Raw genomic sequence first — 13,987 nt, 5'->3', positions numbered from 1 at the left:
CCCCTAATGTTTATGCAAATCTCAAAGCAGAACAATTGTACTGGCCCCTAATATTTATGCAAATCTCAAAGCAGAATTATTGTCCAGGTTCTTAATGTTTATGCAAATCTCAAAGCAGAATTACTATCCGGCCTCTAATGTTTATGCAAATCTCAAAGTAGAACTATTGTCCGGGCCCCTAATGTTTATGCAAATCTCAAAGCAGAACTATTGTTCGGGCCCCTAATGTTTATGCAAATCTCAAAGCAGAACCACTGTCCGGGCCCCCAATGTCTGTACAATTCTCAGGGCAAAACTATTGTCCGGGCCCCTAATGTTTATGCAAATCTCAAAGCAGAACTATCGTCCGGACCCCTAATATTTATGCAAACCTCAAAGCAGAATTATTGTTGGGCCCCTACTGTTTATGCAAATCTCAAAGCAGAACTATTATCCGAGTGCCTAATATGTATGACAATCTCAAAGCAGAACTATTGTCCAGGCCCCTAATGGTTATGCAAATCTCAAAGCAGACCTATTGTCCGGGCCCCTAATGTTTATACAAATCTCAAAGCAGAATTATTGTCCGGGCCCCTAATGTTTATACAAATCTCAAAGCAAACCATTGTCCGGGCCCCTGATGTTTATGGAAATTTCAAAGCAGAAGTATTGTCCGGCCCCCTAATGTTTATACAAATCTCAAAGCAGAATTATTGTTCGGACCCCTAATGTTTATGCAAATCTCAAAGCAGAACTATTGTTTAGGCGCCTGATGTTTATGCAAATCTCAAAGCAGAACTATTGTTCAGGCCCCTGATATTTATGCAAATCTCAAAGCAGAACTATTGTTCGGGTCCCTAATGTTTATGCAAATCTCAAAGCAGAACCACTGTCCGGGCCCCCAATGTCTGTACAATTCTCAAGGCAGAACTATTGTCGGGGCCCCTAATATTTATGCACATCTCAAAGCAGAACTATTGTCCTGGCTTCTAATGTTCATGTAAATCTCAAAACAGAACTATTGTTCGGACCCCTAATGTTTATGCAAATCTCAAAGCAGAACTATTGTCCGGGCTCCTAATGTTTATGGAAAACTCAAAGTAGAACTATTGTTTGGGCCCCTAATGTTTATGTAAATCTCAAAGCAGAACTACTGTCCGGGCCCTTAATCTTTATGCAAATCTCAAAGCAAATTTATTTTCCGGGCCTCTAATGTTTATGCAAATCTCAAAGCAGATTTAATTTCCGGGGCCTTAATGTTTATGCAAATCTCAAAGCAGAACTATTATCCGGGCCCCTAATGTTTATACAAATCTCAAAGCAGAACTATTGTTCGGGCCCCTAGTGGTTATGCACATCTCAGATCAGATAGTTCTTATTTGAGATGTGCTATATCTCTTCCCCCGCCACTAATCTCTGATAGATGGCATTCCAACCCATCAACATAAATTATATTGTGTGCGTACCAAGGAAATAACCTCTCATCATCTTTATCTAAAAATAATTCTTCTCAAGTAAGGATTGTTGAATCATCTCCACATGTTTCTCAAGGTCCAAATACTGATGGGTCAAGGAAGAAAGAGAAGGCGATTCGGGTTGATTCCAAATAAAACTTTAAGAGCGTGATAGAAACTCAAATAGTTCATTGCCACTTTTTATACTGTGTTTTGTTGCGTCATAGTGCAGAAGATACCCTGGTAGCACATTTAAAATGAGGCGAGCATAACCTTGGCCAACTTCACCAGTATCATCTCCATAATTCTCAACTGTCTTTCTTAATCACAGTTAGCTTTGTTTTACTTTCGTCGAAGGAGATCTGTCATTGTTAACCCCCTGTACTCTTTGGCCGTTGCAATAATGTGTTTTAATTGTCTTTTGACAAGAAAGAATGCTAACCTTGAACCGAGCAGTATATGTTATCATAAGAATGCTGCTATACTGTAATCAGCTTTGCCATCCATAGCTACATTCGATTTTTCAAACTGCCATTAATATCAGTCATGAGCTTTGATCCTTCCTACTCTATTTTACGCATAAGAAAAATTCTCCTTTCAATGCTGCTAGAAGTGACGTGATGTGATAATCTCGAGATTTTCAATGCTGTGCGTGCGACCTTTGCTCTGGAATGTCGCGGGAGAGTAAAGTCCTGCCTCGTGCCGCGATGACCTGAACTGTTCGCGTAATTGTTGCAGCTAGATAACAGCACTTAAATATTGCCACTGATTTCGAGAATCACAGTGTAGTGCTCCATAATCCGAAACAAAGGAAGGAAACGGATTTCAGATTTTGAATAAATGAGGCCCTTTCAAATCAAATTAACACCATCCGCTATTCAAATGATAGCGTGTGATACATTCTAACAATTTAAAGGACCATCAATTCAGCCTTCTCAATATCGAATATGATGTCAATGAAATCATTAATTAAAACCTATGCATCCCAGAAAACACGTCTCATGGTCTAGTTTCGTTAGACTCTGATGCGAGTAGAGTGAAATTTTAAAAAAGTTAAAAAACCAAAAATTGAAACATGTGATATGTGTGCGGTATTTTAAACTCTACAAAATATTTCATGAAAACAAAATCTACTAATTAATTTTGTAATCTTACAGCATTTTTCTATATATTTCAATGGGATATAGATTGCATTAAAGTTTTCTTTATATTGCGTGCATTATTGACAGGTTTTACACATTCTCTTCGAGGAGGCCCAATTTTGTTTTCTGCAGGCGGGCCCGTATCATATTCGTTACGCATCTCAGTTTGGCCTTAAAATAAACATTCAGAAAACTAAATTGATGGCAATCAGTGGAGCCTGCATACTTAAACAGTAAAAGATAAGAACGCAAGCTGATTTGGCTAGCAGGAAGTATCGTCTAGTCCGGTCTTCTGTAATGTAGTGGGAGTAGCATAACTTCTAGGCGTTGTAATAGACCGGGCCTCCTAATGTTTATGCAAATCTCAAAGCAGCACTATTGTCCGGGCTCCTAATGTTTATGCAAATATCAAAGCAGCACTATTGTTCGGGCTCCTAATGTTTATGCAAATCTCAAAGCAGCACTATTGTCCGGGCTCCTAATGTATATGCAAATCTCAAAGCAGAAGTATTGTCCGGGTCCCTAATTTTTATGCAAATCTCAAAGCAGAAGTATTGTCCGTGCCACTAATGTTTAAACAAATATCCTTCAGTTTTTTGTATTACTTTATCTGTTACAAACTGAAAATGAATTATTGCCAAAATGTTAATCCATTTTTAAATAAAAAATGAATGAGAAATATCGTACAGTATAAGGGGTGTGACCGTACCACGTGTTCAACTTTCGGACCCACACACTCTAAATCCGGCTGCAGATTCACGGATTCCAGTCGACGTCGAACCATCCGTTTTCTTTCTCTTTTATAGTGTTCATAAAATGTGTCGCGGTGATTAAACATTAGAATGAGATGATTTACTACTAAAGGAACACATGCAGAAATGCATACAGTTAAAATCAACAGCAAGGAATACTATTAATTTAAGAATTACATTTAAAAAAATGATTAAATACCTCGTAAATATCAGTAGGATCACAACGGAGTCCAGAATATTCCTGCATCAGCTTGTTACGCTCCAAATTTTAATATTTCCGGTTCGTCCTACTTATAGGTAGGCCCTATCAGGTACAATTGAGGAAACTGCTTAATTTTACATTTTTCGTAGTACTGGGACCTCTACTTTGTCCGGTAAGAAATGTTGTCAGCATTAAAACTGCATACCACCACCGCTCATACCCTGCCGTCCCGGACAATAGTTCTGTTTTGAGATTTGCATAAACATTAGGGGCCCGCAAAATAGATCTGCTTTGAGATTTGCATAAACATTAGGGGCTCGGAAAATAGTTCTTCTTTGGGATTTGCATAAATATTAGGTGCCCGGAAAATTGTTCTGCTTTGAGATTTGCATAAATATTAGGGGCCCGAACAATAGTTCGTCTATTTGTATCCTACTTGTTCTTCCTCTTCAAATTTCGGTGCTGGTGCCCCATATTCTAAATCATTGTCATTATAAAAGTGCTACTCAACTTATTATGAATCGTCATAGTACATACAGTCGAACCTCGATGGGCTATCTCGAGCCTCCATTACTCGAATTTTCAGTATCTCAAAGTAAATTTCCCGGTCTTTTGTCCTGTTCTTCACGTATATTTATTTTTCTATTACTAGAAATTCGGTTACACTAATTTCTCGATTTTTCGAAGGGAACATGAATAAACATTTCTCTGTTACTCGAATTTTGTGCAACATTAATTGTGCAATACGGCATTTGTGGTTTGTGGGGAACAGTTAACAAGTAAGGAAAGGGTTACAGCTATGCTGGGAGATAATATGACGGGAAACGAAAAACTAAAACTCATAATGATCGGAAAATCGGCGAACTCTCGCTGTATCTCGGGTGTGAATTAATTACCGGTCACGTACGACAGCAATCCCCGAAGTCGCAGATGACAAGCTAATGTTTATACAAATCTCAGATCAGAATTACTATCTGGCCCCTAATGTTTATGCAAATCTCAAAGCAGAACTATTGTCCGGGCCCCTAACGTTTATGCAAATTTCAAAGCAGAACTATTGCCCCGGCCCCTAATGTTTATGCAAATCTCAAAGCAGAATTATTGTCCGACCCCTAATGTTTATGCAAATCTCAAAGCAGAACTATTGTACTGGCCCCTAATGTTTATACAAATCTCAAGGCAGAGTAACTATCCGGCCCCTAATGTTTATGCAAATCTCAGCTGCGTTGTACTGACGAGAAATTTCAACGTAAAGGGAGGAAAGGTTAACAGTAACAAATAGAAGAGACTAACGGATTTTTTCCAAAGGTGTTAACGGAGGTATGTTACCTGCTTCACTACTGTATCCTGTCTTCTAACAATGTTCTATAACAAGGGTTATAATTAAAGTGATGTCGTAGAATAGAGTTTGTTTGTATATTTTTAAATACTGTTAAAAATAATGTACTCAGTATAAGCCCTTAGATACATTTCTGATTCAATTATGTGGTATACATGCTCAAAATTGGTATTCTTTATATCTCGAAATTTCGATAACTCGAAATAAAATGTAGCTCCCGAGGTGATTCGAGATATCGAGGTTCCACTGTAATTAGTGTCCTTATGCCCCGGGTAGTAAACATCACGTACTTACAAAAATAATTTCTGAACTTCATTCTTAACAAAAGTATTGTTTTTTTTTTTTTTCAAGCAAATGGAAGTTCGAAAGCACGAAGTCAGCTCAGTGACAAATATGGCAGTCAAGGTTGTGAGTGAAGTGAAACAGTTCATTTCGAAACGCCAGGCTGGAAGATAAATAATTGTATTACTTAAGAGTGATGAAGTGATATTGCAAAATATTAATGTGTTCCGATTTTATTTCAGTAACATGTGAAGGAAATGAGCTGACAGTAAACAAAAACAAGAAGAAGTACTTAAAAAGTGATATGGCGTCAATACGACTGCGTGCGTGTGATGGTGTTTGGACAGTATCGTAAGTATTCGAGACGTCTGTCACTTTACAAAGCCAAACAGCTTTGCTTGAATTAGTTACTGCATAGCGAACAACTGCAGTCTAGTGCTCTCACTATCTTACTTATACTTTGTCAGAGGAGATCCTATTTGTCAATATTATACATGCGCCAGATAATGTCCGATATGAAATGTGCAACCTATATGGAACTTAAAAGTAAAGCCGAAAGAGGAGAACAATGGAAGACTGCTGCAAATCAACCTACGGGTTGAGAACCGAAGAAGGAGAAACATTACGCTCTGGTTTTCGAAGACGGGACTATGTATTCACCCTGTTTATATTCCTTCCGTTTTCCTTGTCTCGCCACAATTTTCTAGTATAAATGCCATTTCCAAGTTTTTGTTCCACCAAACTCGATAGCTGCAGTCGCTTAAGTGCGGCCAGTATTCAGTATATAGTGGGTTCGAACCCCACTGTGGTTTCCCATTTTCACACCAGGGGCTGTACCTTAATTAAGGCCAAGGCCGCTTCCTTCCCACTCCTAACCCTTTCCTGTCCCATCGTCGCCATAAGACCTGTCTGTGTCGGTGCGACGTAAAGCAACTTGTAAAACAAGTCTTTATTGCATAAATACATTGGTTTTCATTACATTTGTTTGTTAACCCCAATCGAGGACTGTATAACTATGTAGTAATTTCGAAACATAGCCTACAGAAACGCTAAGAGCGAAGCAAAGTTTCGCGTCCCCATGGAACTCATCTTCACCCTTAAAGAAATAACGAAAAGCATTATACCTAGGTGGACGCGAGAATGAGGCCATAGATCACCCACGAACTCTAATAACCCACTCTTTAAATTGGTGTCATTTGTACCACGTCAGACCTTATCGCGTAACCTTTGTGACATAAAATACTTCAAGGCTGCTTTCTCTACTCTTGCAATCGATTTCACGAAATTCATCCTAATAAAATACATATAGAAGCCGAAATAGATAAGTTATAAACAAGCATAAACTGATTGGCCTTGTCCAAAAGCTGTGATTAACATTTTTCTCACAAACACAACGATTATCATTATTCCACGTATCTTGCACAATTTAGAGTTTGTCTCAAATCATATTATTCAATATTGTAAAAAAAAAAGTAGAAATAAAATACGACAGAACATGCCATTTTTATTGATGAATCGAAGATTGATAAAGCGTCAAAGATACCGTGTTCAGAGTAGTGACCTTTTATCAAACCTCCAGGCTAACAAGACTATGTTACGTTTCTTTGCAAATTACGTCACAAAACACTACACAATTCCAAGAGCTTATCAGAAATATCGATCCGTTGCTACTGTCCTTCTAGCCCGTCTGGTGGTCAATGATCGTTAATATGCCTGGTCTGACACCATGATTAGCTGGTTCGAGTCCCGTTCATGGAAACAATTTTCACCACCAGGGTATGAGTGGTGGTGGTATGCAGTGTAAATGTTGACAACAACATCTTAGGGGACAAAATAGGGGTCCCCCTCTGTGGTGTAGTGGTTAATGTGACCAGCTGCCACCCCCGGAGGGCCGGGTTCGATTCCAGGCTCTGCCACGAAATTTGAAAAGTGTTACGAGTGCTAGAACGGGGTCCACTCAGCCTCGGGAGGTCAGCTGAGTAGAGGTGGGTTCGATTCCCACCTCAGCCATCCTAGAAGTGGTTTTCCGTGTTTTCCCACTTCTCCACGGCCGCTTTCTTCCCTCTTCCTTGTCTATCCCTTCCAATCTTCCCATCCCCCCGCAAGTCCCCTGTTCAGCATAGCAGGTGAGGCCGCCTGGGCGAGGTAGTGGTCATCCCCCGACCCAAAGTCTGAAGCTCCAGGACACTGCCCTTGAGGCGGTAGAGGTGTGATCCCTCGCTGAGTCCGAGGGAAAACCGACCCTGGAGGGTGAACAGGTGAAGGAGAAGAAGGGATAACGGGCGCGGAAAGATTTCATTCATTCATTATTTATTTACCATAAATCTTTACAGTATCTATGGAAAGCCAGGGGAAAAGGACAGCCCCCCTACACATAGTGCCCCCTGAACTTTAGAAATAATTACCTAAATCCTGAACTAAAACAATCATATACTCTATTTGCAGGTAAGGTAACAAAGTATAATGTACACACATTTATAATTTATATAACCTTTCACCACTTGGTTCATTCTTCCACATATTCAGAAACATTTTCTCAGCGCATGTGCTTCCTAACGTAATATTTAACTATATTTACATTTAATGTTGGCGGGAAGGTCGTTCCAAAGCCAAACGGAACGAGCAAAGAAACCTAATTTGTAGGACATAGTTTGCGCAAAGGGGGGGTTTAAGACACACCCCTTTGTCTCTGTTGGTGAAACATGAAACTGTGAGTCTTGCATAGCTGCATCAACCCCCCCCCCCCCCCCGAAAAAAAATCGCAAATCACTTCCGGCCTAAATGTATTTCCGGGAAAACAGCCTAAAATCGCTTGTTTTTGACTCCTTTTCTGTTTTAAAAATGCTAATCCTGGCCAAATATTAACTCTTTCTATAATACTGTATGTTCCTTGGTTCAATAACCTCAAGGCGTTTTTTTAAATGTCCACACCGAATGTAGCTGTGAGGACTTCAGTCAGACAATACAATGACTCACATTAGCGCTCGTAGTGGTAGAAAAAGGCAAACTGTTAATCTCATCGACCGGTTAACTATGATTAAGAAAAGGATTGAAATTTGTAGTAATAAATAAAGAATATATTCTCATAATGTATTTTATTTACGAAAACTTTTTAGCTCATATTCGTAGGATGTTTTCAAAATTGAGTTGCTTGCCTGGATTTTTAATTACTAGATTGCGTGTTAAATGCTTGGATTCAATGTCGAACCTTTCCACAGTGTTCCTTAGGGGTGAGGGGGACAATGAAGCTGTTTATTGTGATTCATCTGTTGGATGGAGACCTTAGGTCTTAAGCAGACCCCTTAGTGTTAGGCTATGTGTCGACACCTGGTTTGGTTTCATCTCATGATCCTCATCCCTCATCCAGACTCGCACCGGTCGCTCAGGGAACTCTTCTTCTTCTTCCTCTTTATCTGTTTAAACTGCAGGGTCAGTTTTTCCCTCGGACTCAGCGAGGGATCCAACCTCTACCGCCTCAAGGGTAGTGTCATAGAGTTTCAGACTCTGGGTTGGGAGATACAACTGGGGAGGATTGCCAGTACCTCTCCCAGGTGGTCACTCCTGCTATGCTGAACAGGGGCCTTGCGGGAGGATGAGAAGAGTGGAAGGGATAGAAAGGAAGAGGGAAAGAAACGGACGTGGCCTTAAGTTAGGTACCTACCGGGCGAGTTGACCGTGTGGTTAGAGGCCCGCAGTTGTGAGTTTGCATCCGGAAGATAGTGGGTTCGAATCCCACTGTCGGCAGCCATGAAGATGGTTTTCCGTGGTTTCCTATTTTCACACCAGGCAAATGCTGGGGTTGTACCTTAATTAAAGCCACTGCTGCTTCCTTTCAATTCCTAGCCCTTTCCTATGCCATCGTCGCCATAAGACCTATCTGTGTCGGTGCGACGTAAAGCCACTAGCAAAAAAGTTAGGTACCATCCCAGCATTTTCGTGGAAGAGAAAACCACTTCGAGAATGGCTAAGGTGGGATTTGAATCCCCTTCTACTCAGCTGACCTCCGAAGACTTTACAAATTTGGTGGCAGATCCGGGAATCGAACCCAGACCTCCGGGGGTGACAGCTAATCACACAAACCACTATACCACAGAGGTGGACTGAAGTGAATAAAACAAGTTGTGTTTCCTTTTGTAATGAGATATTTCGTTTGTTGCATGTATATCGGATATAGTGTTATTTTGTATATGGTATGTACTTTATGAACATGTACACGTTGTTATGCTGGCTGTATAGTTACTTCCCGAATGCCAAATACACATTTTCAGACAACATTGTAATGGTGTAAATTTTCTCGCCAACGGGGCTCGAACCGGCTACCCACGGTGTCAGACGCCTTAACGATCATTGCCAGCAAGCGGGCACCTTCCAGCTGGGTGTAGGTTCGAATCTCATGTCGGCAGCCCTCAAGATGGACTTCGTTGAAAATGAAAAACCTACAACCTGTTTTCCAGTCAGTGGCCAGGTCAGGGATGGAATGAATTAAGCCCCATCTTGCGGCGAGGATAGGAATTGTGCCGGCTGGCGAAGCCTGTGACACTCTTCTGGGGCAATGATTAATGACTGACAGATGAAATGAAATGATAGTGTAGAGTGTTGCTGGAATGAAGGATGACAGGGAAAACCGGAGTACCCGATAGCTGCAGTCGCTTAAGTTCGGCCAGTATCCAGTAATCGGGAGATAGTGGATTCGAGCCCCACTGTCGGCAGCCCTGAGGATGGTTTTCCGTGGTTTCCCATTTTCACACCAGGCAAATGCTGGGACTGTACCTTAATTAAGGCCACGGCCTCTTCCTTCCAATTCCTAGGCCTTTCCTATACCATCGTCGCTGTAAGACCTATCTGTGTCGGTGTGACGTAAAGCAAATAGCAAAAAAATCGGAATACCCAGAGAAAAACCTGTCTCGCCTCCGCTTTGTCCAGTAAAAAATTTCACACGGAGTGACCGGGATTTGAACCATGGAACTCACCGGTGAGGGGCTGGCGCTACCGCCTGAGCCACGGAGGCTCTTGCAACCTTTCGTTATCGAACAAAAATATCTTCGGAATACTTTGACCGTCGGACTAGTTTGGTATTACCCGCCGGTGCTACGTAAAGAAAAAAAAAATGGGGTGGTTGTTTCTGCTATCAGGTCTTAAGGAATGTTGGTCTCCGGCTGTGCAGTGACCTTAGAAATGATATCATTGATCAAGTGATTGCACGTGGAAGGTAACCTTCACTCAGCGCAGGCAGTGACCTCACTGTACTACTGCAGTCATTGGCCGGCCACTCTCTTATCAAGAGCGGTTATTTTGTGTTTACAGGAAACTCCCAAAGTATGTGATTGTCACCACAATACAACAAACATATAACAGAACTAGAGTCGAAACTGATTATAACAGTCGTTATTTATTTAATCCCTTTACCCTCCAGGGTTCGTTTTCCCCCGGACTCAGCGAGGGATCCAACTTCTCCTGGAGCGTCAGATACCTCTCCCAGGCGGCCGCACCTGCTATACTGAACAGGAGCCTTGTAGGGGAGGGGAAGACAAGGAAGAGGGAAGGAAGCGGTCATGGCCCATGTTAGTTACCATTTGCCTGGAGGAGAAATGGGAAACAACGGAAAAACACTTCGAGGATGGCCGAGGTGGGAATCGAAACCCACCCCGTCTACTCAGTTGACCTCCCGAGGCTGAGTGGACCCCGTTTCAGCGCTCGTACCACTTTTCAAATTTCGTGGCAGAGCCGGGAATCGAACCCGGGCCTCCGGGGGTGGCAGCTAATCGCGCTAACCACTACACCACAGAGGCGGATATTTTTTACATCGTTATGCCCTACTCAGGAGCACGGTTGAATTTGCTTAGCTCATGTGTTGGCCTTCTTTTCCTCCCAAAATCTCTTCATCCTCTCGCTGAGCTTCTTCTTTGGTTCTTCTCTCCAAGTTATAGTAGCTCTGGTGTTGGGTTTGTCTTCAAAGTGGTGATTGTCGATTTTGGTTCTGAATTTACATCTGTCCTGTACAATGTCTTCTGAGATGTTGATTTCCTGGAGATCTGTTTCAATTTCACGGAGCCATCTGTTCTTGGTTTTTAATGAAAGGGCCAGGTTGAGAATTCTTTTAGTTAGCCTGTTAGTGTTCATTCTGATAATGTGTCCATAAAATTTCAATCGTCTTTTCCGAAAAGTGTGAGATTTTTTTTCGGAATGACAATATATCTCCAGGGATGATTTTTTTCTCCATATTCCATCTATACAAACTGGGCCAAACATTTTCCGTAAAATTTCCCTTTCTTGTTTCTCAATGTCTTTGGTTAAAGATCCGCCACCAATGATTAAGGTTTCTGAGGCATATAACGCTTCAGGTTTGATCACTGTATTATAATGTCTAAGTTTTGCATTCCGAGATATTGATTTTTTATTATACCTGTTCCAAGTGATCCTGTAAGCTTTCTGTAATTTGGAAATTCTTTCTTTATTTGCTTCACGGTTTAAACCAGAGGGCTGGATAATTTATCCCAAATAATTAAATTGGTTAACTTGAATAATTTTTCCGAATTTAGTTATCATAGGTTGTCCATCTAAGTATCGTGAAGCTCCTTAAATGTACTGAGTTTTCTCATACGAAATTTGAAGTCCCGCTTTGATGGCAATTTCATGTAGTTTTTCAATGGAATGAATTGCTTTATGCCTATTATTGGAAAAGATTGCTATGTCATCAGAAAAGGCCAGACATTGTACGTGAATTCTGTCTTTACGTAGTCTTCCAAGGGTCATTCCTTTAGTTTCCTTTTCCCAGGTCCTGATTACTTTCTCAAGTATCAAGTTAAATAGCAACGGCGATAAACCATCCTCTTGACGGACCCCGGTGTTAACAGGAAAAGGCTCGGATATTTCGCCTAGGAATTTAACTTTTGAAGCAGTGCCAGTTAATGTTTGTTTGATTAATCCTCTTGTTTTTTTATCCACTTGAAATTCTTCTATATTGAAAAGTGTTTGACGGTCTATAGAGTTATATGCGTTTCTGAAATCTACAAAAGTAATGACTGTTTGTCTGGTTTTGCGCATTTGGAGAATAGTTTTGAGATTAAGGATTTGTTCTGTACAAGATCTTCCTTTTCGGAAACCAATTAGATGGTCTGTTTGTTTCTCAAGTCTAGTGAGCAAGGCTTTGGAAAAAAAATTTGTAAGCAACTGGTATCAAGCTAATTCCTCTATAATTATTGATGTTCGTTTTATCCCCTTTCTTGTGTAGTGGATGGATTAGCGCACATTTCCAATCTTCCGGGATTTCTTCAGTGATCCAGATGTTCTCAAGAATCGAGTGGATTTTCCGAGCTACGCTGTCACCTCCTATCTTCAGCATTTCGGCAATTATACCGTCTTCTCCCGGGGCTTTGTTATTTTTGAGTCCTTGGATTATTTCTTTGACTTCTTCCAGTGTTGCGGGTTCTGAATCTTGATTAGATAAGGGTTTTCCAAAGGTGAGTTGTTCTTTAGGGGATTCACAGTTTAAAAGATCCTGGAAATGAACTGCTAGAAGTTTGCAGTTCTCTTGATTATTCGTTTCTAATGTCCCATCTGGGCGTTTGAAGCAAAGACCAAGTGCCCGATAATTTGATAATTCTTCTGTGAAAGTTTTGAAGAAGTTTCGTGTATTGTTTTTTGTGAAATCTTGTTCAATTTCTGCCAATCTGTAGTGATCGTATTTGCGTTTTTCAGACCTGATAATTTTTGATGCTTGTTGCTGTATTTTGGAGAATTTCTGCCAGGTTTGTTCAGTTTTATGAGAATTCCAATTCTGCCAGGCTTTAGTTCTAAAGTTTATGGCCTTGTCGCAGGTTTCATTCCACCACCTATATTTGCGTTTCCTGGGTGGTGAGCCAACATTTCGAGAAGCCTTCAAAAGTATGTCTTTTAGTTCCAACCAGTTCGAAGGATTGTGAGTAGGAATACTTTCAAGGAAAGTACTAGTGTTCTGTTTAAGAAATTTCGGATCGACACGCAGGTTTTTTGTTATTCTAGGTTTGGACCTGTTTGGTTGAAATTTGACCTTGATTAAGGATAGACGGTAGTCAGAGTCAATGATCCCCTTTTTAACTTTAACATTCATAATTTCTTTTTGATTTTTCTTTGAAATAGCCACATGATCTAGTTGAAATTCTCCCAAGTGAAAATTTGGGGATTTCCAGGTTGTTTTCTTGTGTGGAAGTGCCCGGAAATGTGTTGACATTAATTTGAGATCAAAATTTTTGCAAAAATCAATTAACCTTTCCCCATTTTTATTAGTTCTATTGTGCGCTGGGTATAGTCCTACAATGGTCCTGAATTTCTTTTCGCTACCAATTTGGGCATTGAAATCTCCTAATAGAATTTTTATGTGATGATTTGGAATTGTGGCTGTAGTTTCTTCTAGCAGTTCTCAGAAGTCTTCCACCATTTGGGGATCTTTTTGATTGTAATTTTTGGTGAGTGCATGCGCATTAAGTAATGTATAAGCTTTGTTTCCTGATTCAATGGATAGTGTTGAAATTCTTTCAGAAGACGGAGAAAAGTTAAGTACTGAGTTTACAGTGTTTCTTCTTACAGCGAATACTGTGCCAAATTGTAATGGTCTCTTATGAAGGGAGATTGCTGGCTTGCCTTTGTAAATTCTATAATTTCCTGAGTCAAAATGATTCTCATCCGTGTATCTGGTTTCCTGCAGTGCTAAAATTTGGATGTTTAAGTTATCTAACATGTCTGTTAATTGTTTTAACTTCCCAGTTTTCCGAAGTGTGTTGATGTTTAGACTACCAAAGAAAGTTTTGCATTTTGGGCGAAGAGATTTGGGAAGCTCCGATACATTCGCGCATGATGTT

At 40.6% G+C, this 13,987-nt stretch overlaps 1 protein-coding gene across 1 annotated transcript in view; it reads right to left on the bottom strand.

The window, feature by feature from the left end:
• The window catches only part of LOC136866874 (O-acyltransferase like protein), a 136,708-nt gene that overhangs the window by 69,545 nt on the left and 53,176 nt on the right, over positions 1-13,987 (bottom strand). The window lies entirely within an intron of this gene.

Source organism: Anabrus simplex, chromosome 3 (assembly GCF_040414725.1).
Source record: "Anabrus simplex isolate iqAnaSimp1 chromosome 3, ASM4041472v1, whole genome shotgun sequence".
NCBI classification, from domain to species: Eukaryota; Metazoa; Arthropoda; class Insecta; order Orthoptera; family Tettigoniidae; genus Anabrus; species Anabrus simplex.
The sequence above is the reverse complement of the archived record's forward strand: the minus strand, read 5'-3'. Positions and strand labels throughout refer to the sequence as shown.